The sequence below is a fragment of the Gallinula chloropus genome, assembly GCF_964237585.1.
Source record: "Gallinula chloropus genome assembly, chromosome: 7".
Lineage (NCBI taxonomy): Eukaryota > Metazoa > Chordata > Aves > Gruiformes > Rallidae > Gallinula > Gallinula chloropus.
Window position 1 is genome coordinate 22,118,220 of NC_140092.1, and position 20,880 is coordinate 22,139,099.

Here is a 20,880-nt window from a genome sequence, read left to right on the forward strand (position 1 = left end):
AGATCTTCTGCAGCTAACCAGAGAGGAGGAGAGGAGAACAAGGCATCCAGGGTGGGATTAGAGCGCTGGGGAAAGCAGGGAGCCATGCTGTGCTGCCGAACCACTGCACAGCCCTCCTAGATGGGCACACACTCAGACAGGCCTCAGGACCTGCAATTAAACCAATTAACAGTACGCTCACGGGACGAAAACTCCACGGCAAAGACTGTTTGTGTCACTGAATAAAGTACCTGGACTAAAATGCTAATTATTAAAGAAACTATGGGCCTTTGAAAGAGGAATTTGTATTTTCCAGCAGCTCCAATGTGCAGCTGATGTGTTTAAGGGGTGCTTTGCTTTTATGAAAGTAGAGATATTTATATGTTGGAAAAATGTTACTGGCTGGGCCAGGAGAGGTTCTTTAGTGACAAGAACGCTTGGCAGAAAGCAGCAACGCACCGTCCCAGAGCCCAGGAGTTAACTGTTAGTGCTCTGTGGGGATGGCAGGACTGTATCTGATAGGATGAGGGGGAATGGCCTCAAGCTGCCCCAGGGCAGGGTCAGCTCAGCTGGGAGGGAAAAGTTCTTCCCTGGCAGAGCTGTGGGGCTGTGGCACAGGCTGCCCAGGGAGGGGGCTGAGTCCCCAGCCCTGGGTGTGTTTAACAGCCGGGGAGATGAGGTACTGCGAGATCTGGGTCAGCACAGGACAGGGACGGTTGGACTCCATGGGCTTAAAGGGCTTTTCCAACCTGGTGAGTCTGGGATTCTGTATTCAAAAAGTGCTGCTGCAGAGATGCTGCTGCTCCATCCCTTTTGCACACATTGGTCTGTGGTTTGGGGTTCGTACCTGCAACCGTCCCCCCAGCACTTGACCCTCCCTTCGAATTACAGAATCACATCAGATTTGCCCTCCAGCCCCTTCCCCAACCTGGTTGCCCTTCTCTGGACATGCTCCAAGACCTCCAGGTCCTTCTTGGATTGAGGGGCCCAGAACTGGACCCAGCACTTGAGGTGCAGCCTCCCCAGTGCCCAGCCCAGGGGCACAATCCCCTCCCCTGACCTGCTGGCCACGCTGGCTCTAACACAAGCCAGGATGCCCTGGCACACTGCTGGCTCATGTTCAGTCACCCAACACCCCCAGGTCCTTCTCTGCCTGACAACATTCCAAGGGGATGTGTTCCTGTTGCACTCCCAAGACACCTGAACACTAGGACTGGATTCCCTCTATTCCTCCTTACACCATCAAAGGTATCAAGCTCCCAAGGGGGGTGCAGGTGGAGGGGTTACACACAGAGGAGACACTGCATGCATTCCCTGTGAAGATAGTTTAACATTGCTCAATCTTTACATCAACCTTATTTTCTAGCATGATTTTGCCAGTTCCCCAAGTGCTTCTCCCAGTACGTGCAGGCGTAGCTTGTATGTGTTACGTATCTTCTGAGTACAGCTTTGGAATTGAGAAGACAGCTCGCTGAAGGTGCTGTTTACTGGGTAAAATGTGTTTTCCTGGAATCCTGATGGACTGATTTATCACTTCTGCAGTTTCTTCTGGAAGCTGCCCCGGCGTGGAGTTGTGCCTTCTGGGTCAGAGATGAAAGGAGCTGGCCAGTCGCTCTGTGGAACTGCGAGTTTTTTCCGAAGGTACAGTACAGTTCTAGCTGCTGTGTTGAAATGCACTGTCCTGCCCGGCCAGCAAAGAGGACTAATTCATATTTTCACAGCAAAAAGAATTCTTGGAGTCTTTGTTGCAGGACTTCTGTGGTTGCTGCTGGGTTTTGGAGGAGCCCAGATCATAGAATCCCAGAATCCCAGACTGGTCTGGGTTGGGAGGGACCCCAAGGAGCACAGAGCTCCAACCCCCTGCCACAGGCAGGGACACCAACCTCCAGGCCTGGAGCTACACAAGGTTGCCCAGGGCCCCAGCCAACCTGGCCTTGAACACCCCCAGGGACGGGGCACCCAGTCCCCATTCTGGGCAGCCCCTTCCAGCCCCTCACCACTCTCTCTGCAAACAACTTCCCCCTAAGATCTCCTCTAACCCTTCCCTCCTCCAGCTTCACTCCATCCCCCTTGTCCTGCCAGTGTCTACCCTTTTAAAAAGTTGATTCCCCTCCTGTCTGTATGCTCAAGAACAGCTGCGTTGTCATGTTGACCTCTTTTGCAGGAGTCATGGAAAAAAGCACAGTCTGGGACCTGCCTGTGCAGAACTGTGCAGGACAGAGCTCGGGTGTGGGTGTTTGCCCGTGGTTTGTTTTGGGGGGCTCGTCAGAACCAGCCAATCCCTTGGTGTATGGGACTGGCTGTGTGGATGCCTTCGCACGGACGGAATTATACCAGACAAACAAGGCAGGTGCCTTACATGGGGTCACTGCTGGAGCCTGCGAGCCTGATTAGCCATCCTGTTGGGAAGCTGCAGCATAACCATTGCCCATCAAACCAGTGGCCCTCCCGCTGTGGCCCTGTGGCGCCTGGCAATGAAATCATTCCCATGCCTGCAGGTGGGGAGAGCCGAGGAGGATACATGGGGTGAGGAGTGGGAGTGTCTTGCTGCCAGCAGTCCAGGACGTGATGTGGTTCAGGACACTGTGCTGCACAGGAGTACCTCCCCCAGAGTTTAACTGTGCCCCGGTGAGCAGCCGGCTCTGCCCAGGGAGGGGAGATGAGGCAGAACATTTCAGTGGGGTTTGGGAGCGTCAGATGGCCTTTGCCTGAGCAGAGAGCAGGATGGCTGTGCTGTGCTGGGCTGTGCTGGGCTGCCCAGGCAGGCTGGAGAGGGCGCAGGCAGCAGAGGAAGAGCGTTTCCCAAGGAACTGAACCCGAGCCAGCAGTGTGCCCGGGTGGCCAAGAAGGCCAAGGGCATCCTGGCTTGTGTCAGAGCCAGCGTGGCCAATAGGGAGGGGATTGTGCTCCTGGACTGGACACTGGGGAGGCTGCACCTCGAGTGCTGGGCCCAGTTCTGGACCCCTCACCATAAGAAGGACATCTCGCTTGGCAATACAGCCTTGGGCTCGGATGGGCATCGTATGAAGAGCTAATGACTGAAAAACTCTTCAAGCCCTGACACAGCTAAGCAGTGCTTCTCTGGTCAGATTTAACATGACACATCCTCTGGCTGCAGAGTCCTGAGCCGAGCTTCCCAACCCCATTCCCATGGACTGCACAGAGTCACAGAATCCTAAGGTTGGAAAAGCCCTTTAAGCCCATGGAGTCCAACCGTCCCTGTCCTCTACTAACCCATGTCCCTGAGCACCCTATCTCCCCGTCTGTTAAACACACCTGGGGTGGGGACTCAGCCCCCTCCCTGGGCAGCCTGGGCCACAGCCCCACAACTCTGCCAGGGAAGAACTTTTCCCTCCCAGCTGAGCTGACCCTGCCCTGGGGCAGCTTGAGCCCATTCCCCCTCATCCCATCTCCTGTCCCCTGGCTGAAGAGACCATCGCCCACCTCTCTGCACCCTCCTGTCAAGTCAGTGGAGGCGGTGATAAAATCTACCTGAACAGGTACAGCTACAAGTAACAAATTCCACAGTGTTAATTGGACTAATAATTCCAGAAGTGTCTCTTAAGTGACAGGGCGCTGGAGGCCAGGGGTCAGGCTGGCTGCCTGGAGAGATGTGAGCCCTCAGCTCATAAGACAGCACACTGCTATTGCTTGCTTCTGGCTGATGCAGGTCTTACAGGGTGCCTGGCACCCACTCAGCTGCTCACATATACCAGCTCCAGCTGATGGAGCTGGTCAGGAGCATGGAAGGAACTGTAAATAAACCATCCTTGAAAAGCCATGCGAAACGCAGCGAAAACCAATTTCATTTTCTGAAGGCACAAAGCGGTGCCAACCTGTAAGAGTTCCCTTTCAGCAGCTGCCAGGGTAAATTTCCCCTCTGGGCAGACACTCTGAAACCTGAGCCCAAGGGGAGTGAGAATATGCAGCTTTACTGGAGCATGCTGAAACCAACCACCCCAAGCACCCTGTCCAGGGAAATTCATCATTCCCAGCACCTCTGCGGAGCCAGCGCGTCCCTGCAGCGCTGACCTACATACTGCACAGGCGATGCTTCAAAACAACCTGACATTTCAACCTAGGCTGGGGAGGGTCACCCACCACATCCCGCTGCCGATGCTTCTCCCAACGCAGCCCGAGTCGCTGCTGCTCAGGGTGTGCTGCTCATCGACAGCCCCTGGATCTCCAGGACTCCCTATCGTGATTATTGGAAGGTATGGAGCAGGCTCTAATCAAACACCTTCTGTTTACCTTCTCATGGGACTATCAGTCTGCACGTGAGGGGCACCACATCCCCCTTTCAACCAGGGAACACTATGAAACCCCTGAGAACACAGGCTTCAGGGCAATCCCAAACTAGAATCTCAATAGCACAGATCTAATCCCCAACTGCTGGGCCTGTCTGTGTGATGCCGGTACGACTTCACTTGGAGAGCCCAGAGCCAGGCTCTGTGCAAGTAAAACAAGCTTTGCAGGGAGAACCAAGTCAAGGCAAGTTTCCACCATGGTTTTCAGAACCCTTTTAGATACACAAAATACCCCCTGTGGAGTACTTGTTAGGTAAGAAGGGGTCAGTCACTGGATTGACTGTGGTGGCATGTGTCTAGTCATGATTTCTGGTCTGGCACCAGTGTGTTACTCAGCCCACGTCCCTCCCCCAAGCTCTCCTGAAGACCTTGACGGACACCCTCACAAGGAAAGTCTTCCCTCTGCGTGGAATCACCTTCCCATGGGTTATCAGAGCCCATGTCCACAGCACCCAGATCGCACCCACCTGCTCCCAGGGTTTCTCTGGGAACAACTGCCCCCTCAGCTCAGGACTAAACCAGACTCAGCTTCCAGTTACACCACAGCAAATGTGATTAAGGCAACTCCTTCTGAGGAAGAAGACAGGGGGCACAGGCCAAGGCTAATTAAGTTAGCAGAAAGGCTGCCGTTCATTTCAAAGAGTGACAACTATCAGCTCTTCTCTTTTGCTTTAGTTTTTCCAAGGAACACATAAAAATGACTAATTGAAAAAGCAAACACCATGCCTGGGGCGTTCCTGAATGGTAACAGAGTGATGAGACACTGCTTTCAGTAACCAGTCTCTGAATCCAACCAGGAACCTGTTTTGGGAGGGGGTTGGACCCAAAGATCTCTTAAGGTCCTTTCCAACCCCTATGATGCTGTGATTCAGTACTTCCAACTATGGCTCTACCCGCTGGTATGGAGGAGTGAGCACAACATACAGGGGGCTGGGGTTCTTCAGGGGTTTCTCCTAACCCCTGAGGCAGTAAAGCTTCAGACAGGTTTTCCAGCATGCCCACGTGCAATATGAACCCAATGTCAGCACAGCAACCAGAGCAGCACCGAGGGAGAGGGGAGGAAGGCACAGTCCTGGTAAATCACTTCTCCTTTCAAACAGTTAACTGCAAAACACATAAAGCTGGAGCACATAAAAATGGCATGGAGCAAACAGTAAAACATAATGGAGGTTTAACTGTTAGAGGAATAACAGCTCCGGCCAGTGGGGCTGTGATTTCATGCTTTTCCACTGTAAAAAAACCCAAGAGGAGTCTGTCCACTTTTCCTGACTCCAGAGGGAAGGCGGCCCACACTTCCAGGACAGACAGGAGTACACGAGCCCCCCTTGCTCCAGGTGCTCGGCCTATGGTGTGCCATGGCTGCAGAGCCCACCTGACTGCACCGACAGCGGCACAGGAATGACACCACGGCCTGGACCGAGAGCAGCGTGTGTGCAGGTTGGACGCGGCGCAGCAGAGTGTGGTACAGCCTGACCGGTGGCTCTGCTTCCAGCTTCAGGTATGCTGGACTAAGTGGATCCCAGTAACACTCCTCAGATCTGAGTCACTGCACTGCCAGCAGGCCGAAGGAGGGGATCTTCCCCCTCTGCTCTGCCCTGCTCAGGCCCCACCTGGAGTGTTGTGTCCAGTGCTGGGCTCCCTGGGACAAAACAGCCAGGGGTCTCCTGGAGAGAGTCCAGCGAAGGCTACGAAGGGGATGAAGGGCCTGGAGCATCTCCCCTGCGAGGAAAGGCTGAGTGAGCTGGGGCTGTTCAGCCTGGAGAGAAGCAGCCTGAGAGGGGATCTGATCAATGGGGATCAATAGCTGAAGGGTGGCACACAGGGGGACATGGGCAGCCTCTTCTCAGGGTCTGTGGGGACAGGACAAGGGCCGATGGCCTCAAGTTGGAGCCCGGGAAGTTCCACCCCAATGTGGGGAAGAACTTCTTCCTGGTGAGGGTGAGGGAGCCCTGGGACAGGCTGCCCAGGGGGTGTGGAGTCTCCTTGTCTGGAGAGATTCCAGCCCTGACCTGTCCTAGGGACCCTGCTTTGGCAGGGGGTTGGACCCAATGGGCTCTGGAGGGCCCTTCCCACCCCTACGACTCTGTGAGTCTGTGTGATCTCCCTGGTGCTGGGTGCGGGGGAAGGCACGGCCGCGGGGGAAGGCACAAGGGCTCCAGCAGAGGCCCGAGCCGCAGAGCGAAGGGCTGGGGTGAGCCTCTGGGCCCCGAGAGCGGCCGCTGCCCCAAAAGTCACCATTACTCATGCAAACCTGGCGGACAAAGCCTGGAAAGCGTAGGACATCCTGTGTGCAACGTCTCCTGTGAAGCACCTCAGGATCAAAGCACGATGCGACGAAAATTCTATAAAACTTTATGATTTCAACAGTTTCAGTTACTAAGTTGAGTCTTCTGGAGACTTGGCAGCCCTCCCTGGAACAGGCTGGGATATCTGACATCTCTTTTGTTCCTGCTTTTTTTTTAAAAACACAGAGATATTTGCAGCCATCAAAGAACAGCAGCAAAATATGACATTGAGGATTAATCCTCAAGTCCTGCAACTGTCTGATGATCAGAAACCAGGGCAGGATGCTTTTGTCTTCAAGCCAGGGTATCTTTAATCCTGGTTTAATAAGTCAGTTTATTATGTTAGGGTATTATATCATAGTGACCCCTCTGATTGCTGACACAGCCCAAGAGCACAAGGGAAAGGATTTTCCCTGCAGCATTTCACCAGTTTCACTGGGGCTGTGAAGGGTTCTCACCACCCACATCAGAACTGTTGGGGCAGTGCTTTCATTCCACTGGTATCTGCATCCATCTCTCTCCTTAATTACAAGTTACCTGCTCATTGCAGGCAGCCCAAACGCTTTTGACCCCACAAACCCAGAGCACTTGGATTAAGAAGAACAGAAACTGCAGAGCAGCCCTGCTTTTCTCCCAGAGATGTCTGGGCTGACTGTAATGCTCCAGGCAGGTGACTCTGCCTCTTAACGTAGAGGGATGCTCTGTGTCACTGCTGGGGAGGAGGCAGGTGCCTGTAATGGAACTAAAACCCAGCCTGACAAACCTGGCTCTTCATGAAGTCACCTAAACATCTCATGTCTTCTGGGTATGGTTTAGTGTCCGTGCACCCCAGTTCTGTTCTGCCCAAGGTGCATAGAGCAAAAACTCCCCAGCAGCAAAAGAGCCCAAATACTGATGGATTAATGGAAACCATTAAACACGTGTTAAAATGCCCCTGGCTGGAAACAGCTTCTCATGTTCCTGAGTGGGTCCTTGTCAGCAGCACACGGCAGCGGGCTGCAAGCACTCCCTGAATGCGACATGGAGATCACAGACTCACAGAATCGTAGGGGTTGGAAGGGACCTCCAGAGCCCATCGAGTCCAAACCCCTGTCAAAGCAGGGGCCCTAGGACCTCATCCCATGAGATGAAACAGCAGTCTTCATCACCTTTACCTGCCAAAGAACATCTCACGCTTCTCAAAGAGGGAGGGGAGGGAGAGCTCATCCTCAGCCTCCTCCACCTTCACCTGCCACAGTTCTACTTCCCCTATGGCAGTGCTGCGTGGTGTCACCTCTGCAGAAGCGGTGGCACAGGGGGAAACACCCCATGTCACCTCCTCCCTCCCCCACCATGGGGATGCGATCGGGTACACAGGGTTGGGAATGTAAGTGGGGACCTCTCAGGGTGGAAGTGGCCATGGCCAGCGGCTCGCTGCAGACGGAACATACTTTTCTAAGAACTAACCCAGTCACCAGGGAACGCTGGAATGGAGTCAGAACATGAGATTCCTGGCATGTTTGCCAATCCTAGTAGCAATGGGAGCGAGGGCCAGGCTTGGCATACAGCAGGATTGTTTTTCAGTCTGATAATAGCTGCAAAAATGAAATTTGGTCCATCCAGTCAAACTTTGGCAACTGTTACCAGGGCCCTGGTAGAACAGAGACTTCTTCACAGTCTGAGAGTGCGACTCAGGCTGGAAAAAGGCAAAGAGTTTACATTTCATCCCATCTCTGGTTCTGACACTGAAAATTGAAGGCCTCCCATGTTGTTTGAAAAGACAGAAGTGAAAGGACTGAAACAGACAGGTACAAACTGGGTACAAACAACACTGGGCCCTGTTTTGAGTTTAATGGATTTAGAAATGGGGCATTTCACATTTTCAGAGTGCCCAACACTTAAGGTTATGTGATTTCACTGGCATCATGCTGGCAAGGACAGCAGCAGCCATGGAGCTTGTTACCCACGTGCAGCAGAGCAGGTGGAATACCCAAGGCCAACGTGCCCATCGCCTCCTACCCGGGCGGCTGCATGCGGTGTTAGAGGTGTCTCCATACAGCCATGGGACAAATGACAAGGGACCTGGCAGCTCCTGCTGAACACTCCTTTCCCCAGAAGCACAGGAAGAAAAGAAGATCACAGGGACTCAGGCCCCATGGGAGATCCTGTTATGGTGTGGATCAGCTTCCTGGGGCCAAGCTCGCCCTACGTGAAAGCTAACGCGAGGAATGAGCAGGCTGAGAAATGGTGATGGGTTTTTTCTATCAGAAAGCCAACCAAGGCCTGCCAGAAGAGTCTGTCAATGTTGACAGTAATTCCAGCCAGGTCCCCTTGCAACCATTTCCAGGTCAGAAAGGAACACATGATGCAGAATCAGACAGGCAAGACTGGAGGGGTTACTGTGTATGTAGAAGGAACTCAACGCGGACACCTGAAGAAGCCACTGACCGCAGGTCAGACATGACAACTGTCAACACCGATATTCACACGTCCTTACCAATGCCAACTTAAAAAACCCCTAAAGTAAACTAAGAACCATGCACAGTTTCAGTCTCTTCATCATCTCAGTGTGGTTTAAGCAAACACCTTTTGCCTTGCACTTCCCATGAGCCTGGAGGGTGCGTGCCATGACTCTGGCATCTCATTCTTCTCAGCAGCTGCCCTGTCTCTGCTTTCCCAGCACTCCCACAGCCAGCTTCCTTGCTGGAAGGAAAAGTCAGGGCCCCGTGTGCCACACAATGAAGTCCCTTCAGGGCAGGCGTGCAGCTGTCACACTGACCTACTCCCAAGGCAGGAGGGCACAGGGCTGGCTAGCAGCCACACATCTCTGCTGGCCCGTGTTTCCTGGGCGTGGGCAGCCAGGTTTCCCTCTCACATCTCCAACCTCCTTTATGCAGCCTTCCTGTGACACACAAGATGCAGCCAGCACCCACAGCCCTTTCTTTTGGTCCCCAAGACCTAAGGTGAGCCCAAAGTGGGAGCTGCTAGTGGTATGGAACAATGTATTCACCTCGTTTGTCTCTCACATACTCAGGGCAATGCTAGCACCCAACAGCAGGCCTTGTCCAGGCCCAAACTCTGACTGGTCACATCCTAGCACAAGGAAACTCCATCCCCAAGCATCCTGCTACTGATCTGAACAGACAACTGGGAGCAGAACGTCATTTCAGTATTCAAGAAGGGATAGGGCACACAAAATTAGGCTAATTAAGGTACAAATCTGGTCATAGCTGCTGCTGCAACCAGCTTGGAAGGAGCCTGAGAGACAGGAGGAAATGAGAGGGGAGATTCAGACCTTGGTAAAGAACTCCCAGCTGTGACATCCAAAATATTTAATCCCAGCTACAAACAACTCTCCTGGACCAATGGAAGGCACCTCCCAAAACCCCACCCAGACTCCTTGTCGACCAACAAAGGGCCATCACCACTTTTCTTTGCCCTGCCTGAACTGAGCCCACAAGCAGCAGAAGGGCTGGTGCCCCTGGTGCCTGCTCACATTACCCACAAACACCTGAGAGCTGGGCAGAGTCTGAAGACCACAGGCTTCTAAGAACTGAAATTTGTACAGATGGAGGCCTGCATGTCATGTGTGGGGGGATTGGGGTCAATCTCGTTAGGCATAATGGATGAAGAGATCCAGATCGTACCGGTAGGCGAGAGGATCACTTCAGGGTGGTTTAAGCAAATTTACAGGACTTGCAGAGGACTGAGTAAGACTACTGAGACCAATTAGTTAGTGAATTAAAAAAAGCTGCTGGAGTAGTTGTGACATTCCACCTCGTCTGGTCGCTGCCTGCAAAGCATAAATACAATTGCCATTATGCAAAGGAATAACTACCAACTGCTGTTAGCCTGTATAAGCCCTGCTGGGGCTATCAAGCCCTACCATCAAGGTATAAGCTCATCACCAGCTGGGATGAGAATGAAATCCCTCTGCACCGGCCCCACCGTGGCTGCAGTGTGAGATAATTAACAGTATATTGAGGAAAGGATGATTAACACCTTGCTTTAAAGCATCCTGAACTGGGATATTAGGCCAGATGGACAATCATGTGTTCTACTAATGCAACCCTTCTGTCCTTAAAAACCCCACCAAAGCCCAAGAGAAATCCCAACTTGTGCCTGGGTTTGGAGCATCCAAATTGCCAGCTGCTGGAACCACGGGTACTAGAGTGGGGTTACTACACTGAGTAGCTTCTGGGGCACCTCTGAGTGTGGATGTCCTCTGCCACCCTCCCTGATCACCACCACTTAACCAGGGAATGGCCATCTCTGCCTGCCATGGCGAAGCTGGAGGATTCTGGAGGCCATGGCCCGAAGCCTTTGGAAACATCCTGGGGTTGCAGCACGTGGCTGTCGCTGCCATTCTGCTCCAAATAAAGAGCCTGGATCGTCTCACAGATAAAAGTTGCCTGTTTTTTTCTCCAAGGAGATGCTCATGTCAAAGCTTGAAGGGAACGAGAGTGCCAGCATTCAGCCCGCAGTCAATTATTCTGGCAGTGAAACTGATGGAGAAAAACACAATAAAAATGTTGCAGAGACCTTTTCCAAATGTTTCTTTGAAAGAACTTGTACACAGCCAAAACCCACTGGGTCCACAGCAGGCACCAGTGACAGTCTTTTCTTCCTTTTTATTTTCTAAAGGTTTTATGGCTACCTCTAAATTTTGAATTTCTTTATCAGACAGAGAGCATGCCTCATCAAAGAGTTCTCTATACCTCCTGAAGGTCTGTTTGCCGTGTTTTACCATCGCTTTAAAGGACTTGAGATTGGAAGATCTTCAGACTCTGCACAACTTCTCAGTCCTAACACTCTACTAACTGCCTGCTACAGCAGTGGAAATGTTAACAGCTTAACTGTCTACAATGAGACTGGATGGGATGAGTTCCCCTGGTAGAAACCAAAACCATCCACCCAACAGTATGGTCTGTGGGGACAGGACAAGGGCCGATGGCCTCAAGTTGGAGCCCAGGAAGTTCCACCCCAATGTGGGGAAGAACTTCTTCCTGGTGAGGGTGAGGGAGCCCTGGGCCAGGCTGCCCAGGGGGTGTGGAGTCTCCTTCTCTGGAGAGATTCCAGCCCTGACCTGTCCTAGGGACCCTGCTTTGGCAGGGGGTTGGACCCCATGGGCTCTGGAGGGCCCTTCCAACACCTACAAGTCTGTGAGTCTGTGACAGCCTCAGGAGCGCTCCTCTGTGCTGGCTGCTAAGGGAATCAATCACCCCCAGCCCTGGTTCCCTAACAGGTAACACAAATGGCTTTAAACTTCCAATTCCACACTTTTAAGACAGGAAAAGCTCCTGTAAGGTTGACTCTTTTGGGCATCACATCACTGAAGTGATTGCTAGGTTTTACCTGTTTCCTTTACGCTCCATGACTTTTAGACAACTGGAAGGAGCGATTAGAAGGTTTTAAAGGATAAAACTGAAGTCAAACACTAACACTTTCAGTTTGCTCTCAGCTGCTGAGGTTCTTTGTGGCTGTCCACCTGAAATGAGAGTTCCACACGAGGTGTTCTGTGAACTGTGCTACAGCAACAGCTCAGCAGCACTCTGGTTCCACTCTGGCCTAATAACGTTGGCCTTTAATGTTGTACAAAATGAGACACAGGCTTTCCAACTACATTTGCTCCTGGGAAAGCTGTTTTCTTTTACTTACCACAAGAGACATCTGCTTACTTCTATTGTATTTCCTAGAACCCCAGACTGGTGTGGGTGGGAAGGGACCTCCAGGCTCCCCCAGTGCCACCCCTGCCATGGGCAGGGACACCCTCCACTAGCCCAGGGTGCCCACAGCCCCATCTGACCCAGCCTTGAGCCCTGCCAGGGTTTGGAAAATGTGTTTCCATAAAAATTCTTGGGAAATACTCCAAACCTGTCACATAACCCCAAACTTCCCTGATACCCTGGCAGTCTGGGAAGCGTCCCAGCAGCTCTGGGTCACAGAAACATATGGAGTGGTGGGAAAGGCACCACATTAACTTTTAGCCCATGTGCTAGGTGAGCACAGGACAAGCAGAACGTCATTCCAGAAGATGCAGAGATGAAGTCACACCAGGTTCCTACACCCCAGCACTAGTCAGTGTCTCTAGGCACCAGCTGAAGACCGATGGCCTTGGTGCACCTTCCCGACGGGTGCTGCCTGCTAGTCTCACACCTTATGGACAGTATGGACACAGTGACCCTCAGCTAGGCAGGAACATCTCACCTACCAACTTGTGAAAGCCACCCATTGGAGTCCATAAAGCTGTCCCAACCAACAGAACTCGCCAGCCCTCCTGCTTCCCAGACAAAAGACAAATGCTCCTGTGTTCCCTTGAGACCACACTCGAAGCGGTGGAACCCTCCTCCCTCCCCAAGAATCCCTGAAGAAAACAAATGACATCTCTCAGGGTTAGGAAAGATCTTTCTTACCAAACAAATCCCATTGTTTGTTTGATTCTTGTGGTTTGAGGACGCTGGCTGTCAGCTGGGGATGGGAATGATACCCTGGGCTCTCAATCAGCAAGCTGGCCAGCCCTGAGGACATGGAGAAGCCTCTGCCCACGCGTGCCTGGCAAACCCAGATGGCATTGCAGAGCAGAGACTCCTTCACACCCACAGATTCTGGGAAACACAAATGCTTTCATTAACACCACGTGTGCCAGGCAGAACCCAGGCTCTCTCTAGGACTGGGAACACTAGTGCAATTCTGTAGTAAAAACCACTCCAGGAGCATCCCTCTTGGAAGTGAATTCCAGCTCTGTGAATTCATCACATTCAGCCCAGTCACATAAACTGTCACAACACTGCTTACACATGATGACGTCATTAATACGGGTTCTTCAGACCAAAGCCCGTAAACCCCTTCACAACGTGATGCTTTCTGAACAGCTCTGGGCTTCTGGAGAGCATCCCAGGGCTTTGGGCAGTCTGTTGGCTAAGCTCTGCAGAGTTCAGAAAACCAGGAAAGACCCAGTACCAACAGGAAGCCAAGAGCAGCTCCAAAGCAGCAGCCTAGCTATTGCCTACATGGATGAAAAGTGGAAGTAGCACCTACACCACCTTTCTCAGGTCTCACACTCTTTGCTGCATTGGCTTTACTTACAGTTGTCCACAAGTGAAACTTTCTGGTTTCACAAAATCACAGACTTGTAGGGGTGGGAAGTGCCCTCCAGAGCCCATGGGGTCCAACCCCCTGCCAAAGCAGGGTCCCTAGGACAGGTCAGGGCTGGAATCTCTCCAGAGAAGGAGACTCCACACCCCCTGGGCAGCCTGGCCCAGGGCTCCCTCACCCTCACCAGGAAGAAATTCTTCCCCAGATTGTGGTGGAACTTCCTGGGCTCCAACTTGAGGCCATGATCTGTGTTTTACAACTAGAGCCAGCACAAGAAACACTAGTGAAACCAGTAACGGTCACGTTATGCAAGTTTTGAGGAGCTTGAGTCCACTACTCCCCAGAACACAGATTTTTTTGGAAAAACTTGTTAGTTTTGGAAGCATTTACCATGCCTGTTGTGTTTTTCTGAAGCAGAGCAGCGTTCATCCCATCCTTTATTGGATTAGACATAAAATAACAATCTTAAGTAGATGTGGCCATTAAAAATCATCTGCTGCCTTTGGCACGAGCAGCGAGAAGCAGCTCCAGCAATCACACCAGGTCCCCAGAGTGGGGAGAATAATCCTCCCTCTGATCTGCATCCCAGGTTGTTTCAGATACCCAGTTAGCTCTTTGGCTATCATATCACCCACTTCCACTGCAGCCACTCAGCTGTTCATCACCTTTGGTTCCCTCAAACCTCAGATGGGAGGTTCAAGGACTCTGAGCCAGGGCAGGAATTACTGCAGGATGCGACTCTACACTGTCCTCCCAAATAAGTCCTCTGAGCAGCATTTGACAAACTAGAACCTTCCCAAAAGCTCCCAAGCTTTCAGTACACCACTCCACACTGCTGTTTGACAAGCACAGAGACAAAACTTAAAACCCAGGGTCTCGTTTCTGGGTTTATTGTGTTTCACAGCTACTGACAGAATCACAGATCACCAGGCTGGAAAAGCCCTTTAAGCCCATGGAGTCCAACCATCCCTGTCCTGTGCTGACCCAGATCTCTCAGTACCTCATCTCCCTGGCTGTTAAACACACCCAGGGCTGGGGAATCAGCCCCCTTCCTGGGCAGCCTGTGCCACAGCCCCACAACTCTGCCAGGGAAGAACTTTGCCCTCCCAGCTGAGCTGACCCTGCCCTGGGGCAGCTTGAGCCCATTCCCCCTCGTCCCATCTCCTGTCCCCTGGCTGAAGAGACCATCACCCACCTCTCTGCACCCTCCTGGCAGGGCAGTGGAGGTGGGGAGAAGGTCTCCCCTCAGCCTCCCCTTCTCCAGGCTGAACACCCCCAGCTCCCTCAGCTGCTCCTCAGAGGATTTGCCCTCCAGCCCCTTCCCCAGCCTGGTTGCCCTTCTCTGGACACGCTCCAGCACCTCCAGGTCCTTCTTGGAGTGAGGGGCCCAGAACTGGGCCCAGCACTTGAGGTGCAGCCTCCCCAGTGCCCAGTCCAGAGATGGGAGAAGATCCGCTGCCGTGTCTGTGCATCAGGGTCAGAACCAGCAGGCACAAGCAGCCGCCAGCAGGTCTGGGACCAAGGGACTGGGAAGGCTCCTCAGACCTGCAAAAGGAGCTGAGAGCACAGGACAGCACAGTTACAGGTGCCAGGATCTGCTTTGCACACTACAGCTTCCAAACCTTAGGCCAAACCGCATCTTGCTCAGCAGCCAGACGGTTTAGCCACCCCCTGGGATGCGCTATTAAAACTGGTGACATCTCTCTGCATAAAAAGAAGGTCTGAATGTTCACCCAACTGGATGATGCGTCCTCCTGAGCAGTCAGGCATAGCTAACGAGGAGATTAATTCACCACAGGTATAGCTGCAAGAGCTGTAACACCATAAAAAAGGCCCAACATGTTTCAAGGTCAATGCAGATTTTTTTCAGAGCTTTACAACTTTTCCCACCACCCAGGGCTTCTCTCACACAGAAACACAACACCTGTCTTCCCTCTCTCTATTTCTTGGTTTTTTTTTTTCCTCAGACAACCCCAGTTGTTAGAACTCCTCCAGGTAAGAGGAACAACACACAGAAGAAAACGACAGCCAAGTAAAAAGAGGGAATGCAGCCAGGATGCAGGGCTGCCCAGCACCAGCACGGTAACCACCAGGGATAACGAAGCACGGAGTCCTAGCGAGCTTGTCAGAAGAGATTTGACAGCAGACTCACTGCCAGCTTGGGAAGCGTCAGCACTGGCCCAGAGGAGTGAAAACTCAACATGGACTTGATGAGACATGCCAGCTGGAGGTCCCACAGCAATCCTGTGCTGCGGAGCACAGATGGCTGTGGCTGCTCCAGCCTCTTTCAGGAGTTGTTGTCCTTAGAGGCATCTTCTGCCTCAGGTACCAACCCACCGTCCTCCCTCCTGACCTCTTTCTCTGCACTGGTTTGGGAAAGCAACAGCAAGGGACAGGGCAGTCAGGTAAAGTTCCACCTGCCGATGGAAATCCTGATGGGACTTGGACTGGCCACAACACTAAACAAAAGCAGCACACTGCTCCCTAGGGAAAGGAAAGGCGACTTCTTTTCCAGGCTGCCTGGGAGCTTCTGATCACACTGTCTGCTGCCCAGTGCACCCTAATGTCATCATTTTAACCTACTTTATTATAGAGTATGGACACTCTGGTCATGAAAAGGCCAAAAGAGGAGAAAAGCTGGCACTCAGCTCTTCCAACTTGCCAAGTTAAAGGAATGTTACTGAAGACTTCTCTTACATAAATGTTCCTTGACCTCTGAATGAACCAACAGGTCTTAAAAACTGCATTAGCCAAAGCAAATTCCCACAGCAAATCCAACGCCGAGCCCAGCGCATCAGGTTTTTCTCTCTGCGGCACAAAGACAACTCCCAAGACCAGGAATGGTAAGTCAGCCTCCCCTGTTTGGGTCTAACTGGGCCCAGTAAACCTGCTGGGGGCAGCTGCCAGCACCTGGACAACAGAGCTGGAATATGTGCCCTGCCTCCTCTGGTGCTGTCACCCAGCTGCCCAGCAAACCGTGGGGACACCTGGGTCCTTCTGCCTCCTGCTTTGTCCACACGCAAATGCCACCAACTCCTCAAGCTGGTGCCCAAATCTCAAGGACGAGCGCTGCGTAGGAAGCGGCTGAAGCTGGACAAGGGCCGATGGCCTCAAGTTGGAGCCCGGGAAGTTCCGCCCCAATGTGGGAAAGAACTTCTTCCTGGTGAGGGAGCCCTGGGACAGGCTGCCCAGGGGGTGTGGAGTCTCCTTCTCTGGAGAGATTCCAGCCCTGCCCTGTCCTAGGGACCCTGCTCTGGCAGGGGGTTGGACCCCATGGGCTCTGGAGGCCCCTTCCAGCTCCCGACGGTCTGTGATTTCCACACAAGTACACCCAGGCTGAAAGGGTATTTGAGTGGGATGGGACAGAGAAGAGAAGCATCACATCAGTGGTGATCTGAATGATGTGAGTTTAAGTGTCTGCTTCAGTCCAGTGAACAGGTCACTGGCACGAAATCCTGCTCCTGCCACTTCCCCTACCTCCTCTAGCAAGATTAAGTGATATGCCTTAATATGTTATAAATCATTTTGCAATGGTACAGATGTGCCAGTCTAGGGTGACAGTTAATGTCTCAGGAGGTGAATTCAGGTCACCTATATCAGTAATGAAGCTGAGTAAATTCCTTAGAGCAAAACTGTCTGCTGTACTTAAGCAAACGGCTCTTTGGAGTTAGATTCTGTCTCCAGGGCTCAGCAGACGCCTGTGACATTCCCCTACACCCGTCCTCACGGTGTGAAGGAGCACAAACCCCGTACAGGACACTTGCATTTCAAAGGTCCTTAATGAGATCTGCGTACAAGCCCCTGCACAAAGCTTTTATGGCAGCAGAATCTGGCCATGGGCTTTTCACTGCTATATGAAAAAGCCAATTCCTGGGAGCTTTGTTTTCATTCACTTAAAAATGTACCTTACGGGTGTGAGAAAGGGTTATGTGGCTATGTTATGTACAGCCAAATAACTGGAGGGTTGAAAGGACAGAGTGTGTGCAGCCCATTTGAAGGCTTCTATAGAAAAACTATCATAGAATCACAGAATCCCAGACTGGTCTGGGTTGGAAGGGACCCCAAGGATCACTGAGCTCCAACCCCCTGCCACAGGCAGGGACACCAACCTCCAGGCCTGGAGATACACAAGGTTGCCCAGGGCCCCAGCCAACCTGGCCTTCAACACCCCCAGGGACGGGGCACCCACCCCCTCTCTGGGCAGCCCCTTCCAGCCCCTCACCACTCTCTCTGCAAAGAACTTCCCCCTAAGATCTCCTCTAACCCTTCCCTCCTCCAGCTTCACTCCATCCCCCTTGTCCTGCCAGTCTCTGCCCTTGAACAAGCTGATTCCCCTCCTGTTCCTCTGCTCCCTTCAGGGATGGGAAGGCTGCAGTGAGGTCTAATGCACCTTCACTTCACTGTCTGCTCTCATTGCAAATGAAACGTTTAGCTCATGTCCCATCTCTTGCAGCCTACACGTCCTGTATCAAAGGGCACACAGCAACTCACCCCTCGTCTGGGGGATCTGACGCCCCTTTTCAGGTCAGAAAGTGAGGGAATAGTCAGAAACAACAATAAAACAGCAGAGTTTTCTGAGAAGGGACAACACCACCTTCACAACAGGGACCAGCAAACGCTGCTGGACTGCAGACCCATTGCAGGTCACAGCGATGCTCAGCCCAAAAGAAACAAGGAAGGTCAGAAGCCATCAGAAGCCACCAGAAGCCAGTGACACTGACACCTGTTAGAATGCCAGCACAGGAAGGCAGCAGCTCCTTCGTGCAGCTCTGCACCACACATTGGGGCTTTGCATTATGTAACAGCATAGGAACATCCTCCCGCCTCACAGAACATGAGAACTACAAATTTCACTTGCCCAGGGCATCAGAACTAGTTTTCTGTACCTTTAGGATGTATCACAGACTGTATTGTGGCCAAGTCCCCACTCATGCATCTCGACACCCCCCAGATGTAACCCTCATTCTCCAGAGAGATCCTCAATCCAAGCTCTGAACTGTCACCAGAGCAAACAGCCCCTGACAGCAAACACCACCATATGGATGGACTTACTCCTGGCTGGACTGTTCTCATTTCAGGTCCATTCCTTAGGGGCTGTGGCTGCACTGGGAAGTACCCACACCACAGCTCCGAGCTCTCACGGTCCATCTGCTACCTTCTGCTGGGCTCCTGGCATCGCTGTGCTGCAGAAAAGAGAAACCAAGGTGAAGTACCTGCAGGACTAAGGAGGCAGTGTGGAGTCACTGAATGCTCTGGGTTGGAAGGGACCACAGGGATGCTGCAATAAATGTTTATTGCTCTAAATATCTCCAAACAAAGCTTTTCTGTCAGCCTTTTAAAGTGGAAAAATGCAAGCATAGCAAAGCTTTTATTCTCCAACTCACCTGGGGTTGTTTACTTTGTAAAATCAAAGAGAACTACCCTCTCTGGAGTGAGCACTTATGCAGTAGCTAAAATAAAACCCAGGGGCTGCACAGGCACCACAGAGGGAAGCTGGTGCTTCTCTGTGCATGGCACCACTTGGGCATCAATGGACATGGCTCCAGTCCTTCAGACAAAGGGGGACCTTCCCTGTTTACAATGCTGCTAAGGACCTTTAACATCATCGAGTCCAACCATCCCTGTCCTGTGCTGACCCAGATCTCTCAGGACCTCATCTCCCCGGCTGTTAAACACACCCAGGGCTGGGGACTCAGCCCCCTCCCTGGGCAGCCTGTGCCACAGCCCCACAACTCTGCCAGGGAAGAACTTTTCCCTCCCAGCTGAGCTGACCCTGCCCTGGGGCAGCTTCAGCCCATTCCCCCTCGTCCCATCTCCTGTCCCCGGGCTGAGGAGACCATCGCCCACCTCTCTGCACCCTCCTGGCAGGGCAGGGGAGGTGGGGAGAAGGTCTTCCCTCAGCCTCCTCTTCTCCAGGCTCAACACCCCCAGCTCCCTCAGCTGCTCCTCAGAGGATCTGCCCTCCAGCCCCTTCCCCAGCCTGGTTGCCCTTCTCTGGACATGCTCCAAGACCTCCAGGTCCTTCTTGGAGCGAGGGGCCCAAAGTACGTGCTACGAGCTGCTCGCTCCAGCAGACACAAGACCAAAGCAGCTCCTTCCTCCAAATGCTGAGGAAGACTCGCACCTCAAAGAGCAGCACAGTGCCAAAGACACTGAAGAGGACGGCTCTAAACACTCAGCATCCCCACAGACTGTGAAGCTGTGAGGTGTTTCTGGACCCTCTTCACCCTTCCCAAGAAACCCCCTTATTTTTTCACTGTGAAAGGGACGGATCTGGTTTGCAGGCTGCCGGATCCCGAGGGAAGGCAGGCCAGGGGATGCTCCCCCGCAGCTGCACGGAGTACCAGCTCCCTCTGCTGCCAGCCTACCAGCCAAACCTTCACTCCACCGTGACAGAACGACCGTAGGACACGTGGAAAGGTTTTTGCAGACCTAAGGAGCAACTTCCTACCCCTGCTGCAACCCTGGGAAGGGTTTTATCCTACCAACTCTGACCCCGGCCGTGACCTCCTCACCTCGGCTCCGGAGTAGTTGAGTATGGGTATGTAAGTCCTACATGCAGAAGGGTTCTCAGTGTACAAGGACCCCAGCACACACAGATGTGAGCCACTGATGGTCTTACATTCATGACCAGAGAGTGACACCTCCTCCAGGGGTAGCCAGGCAGATGGGTATGAACACAGCACTACTGCTATGGGGAATATCTGTGCTCTATCCCCCCCCAAACTGCTGTTCTCAGCCAGACACCCCATGTCCCCCTGCCCAGCTCTGCACAGCAGGCACATCACCACAACACGCTGTCAGTGGCATCCATGGACGTCCCCATAGGGAAAAATGACTTCTGGAATCCCTTCAAAAGCCCAAATGTGTTTGCTGAGGTGCCAAAGAGCAGCCGTAGGACGAACAGGATGCTGCAGTTTCATCACAAACCCTCAATTGGCTGTCCCAGGCAAACCATGGCAGGAGTAACTCACGCCAAGAGCAGAACCAGTAAGCACATGGGGCAGGTGGCTCTCCTCGAGCTGCTGTGAGCCACTGTCACAATTCAAATCAACCCTTCAAATTCTGGGTTAAAATCTTCGTTCCCAACTTTACTGTGGTTTAAGTTACATTAAATAGCATCTTGGAATCTTTTAAAAACCTCAAGTAAATCATCCATTCCTTAGCCTTTGTTTTAAAAGGTCAACCCCCAGGTTCAGAGCAAGCAGAGAAGCCCACCCCACCACAGCTTTCAG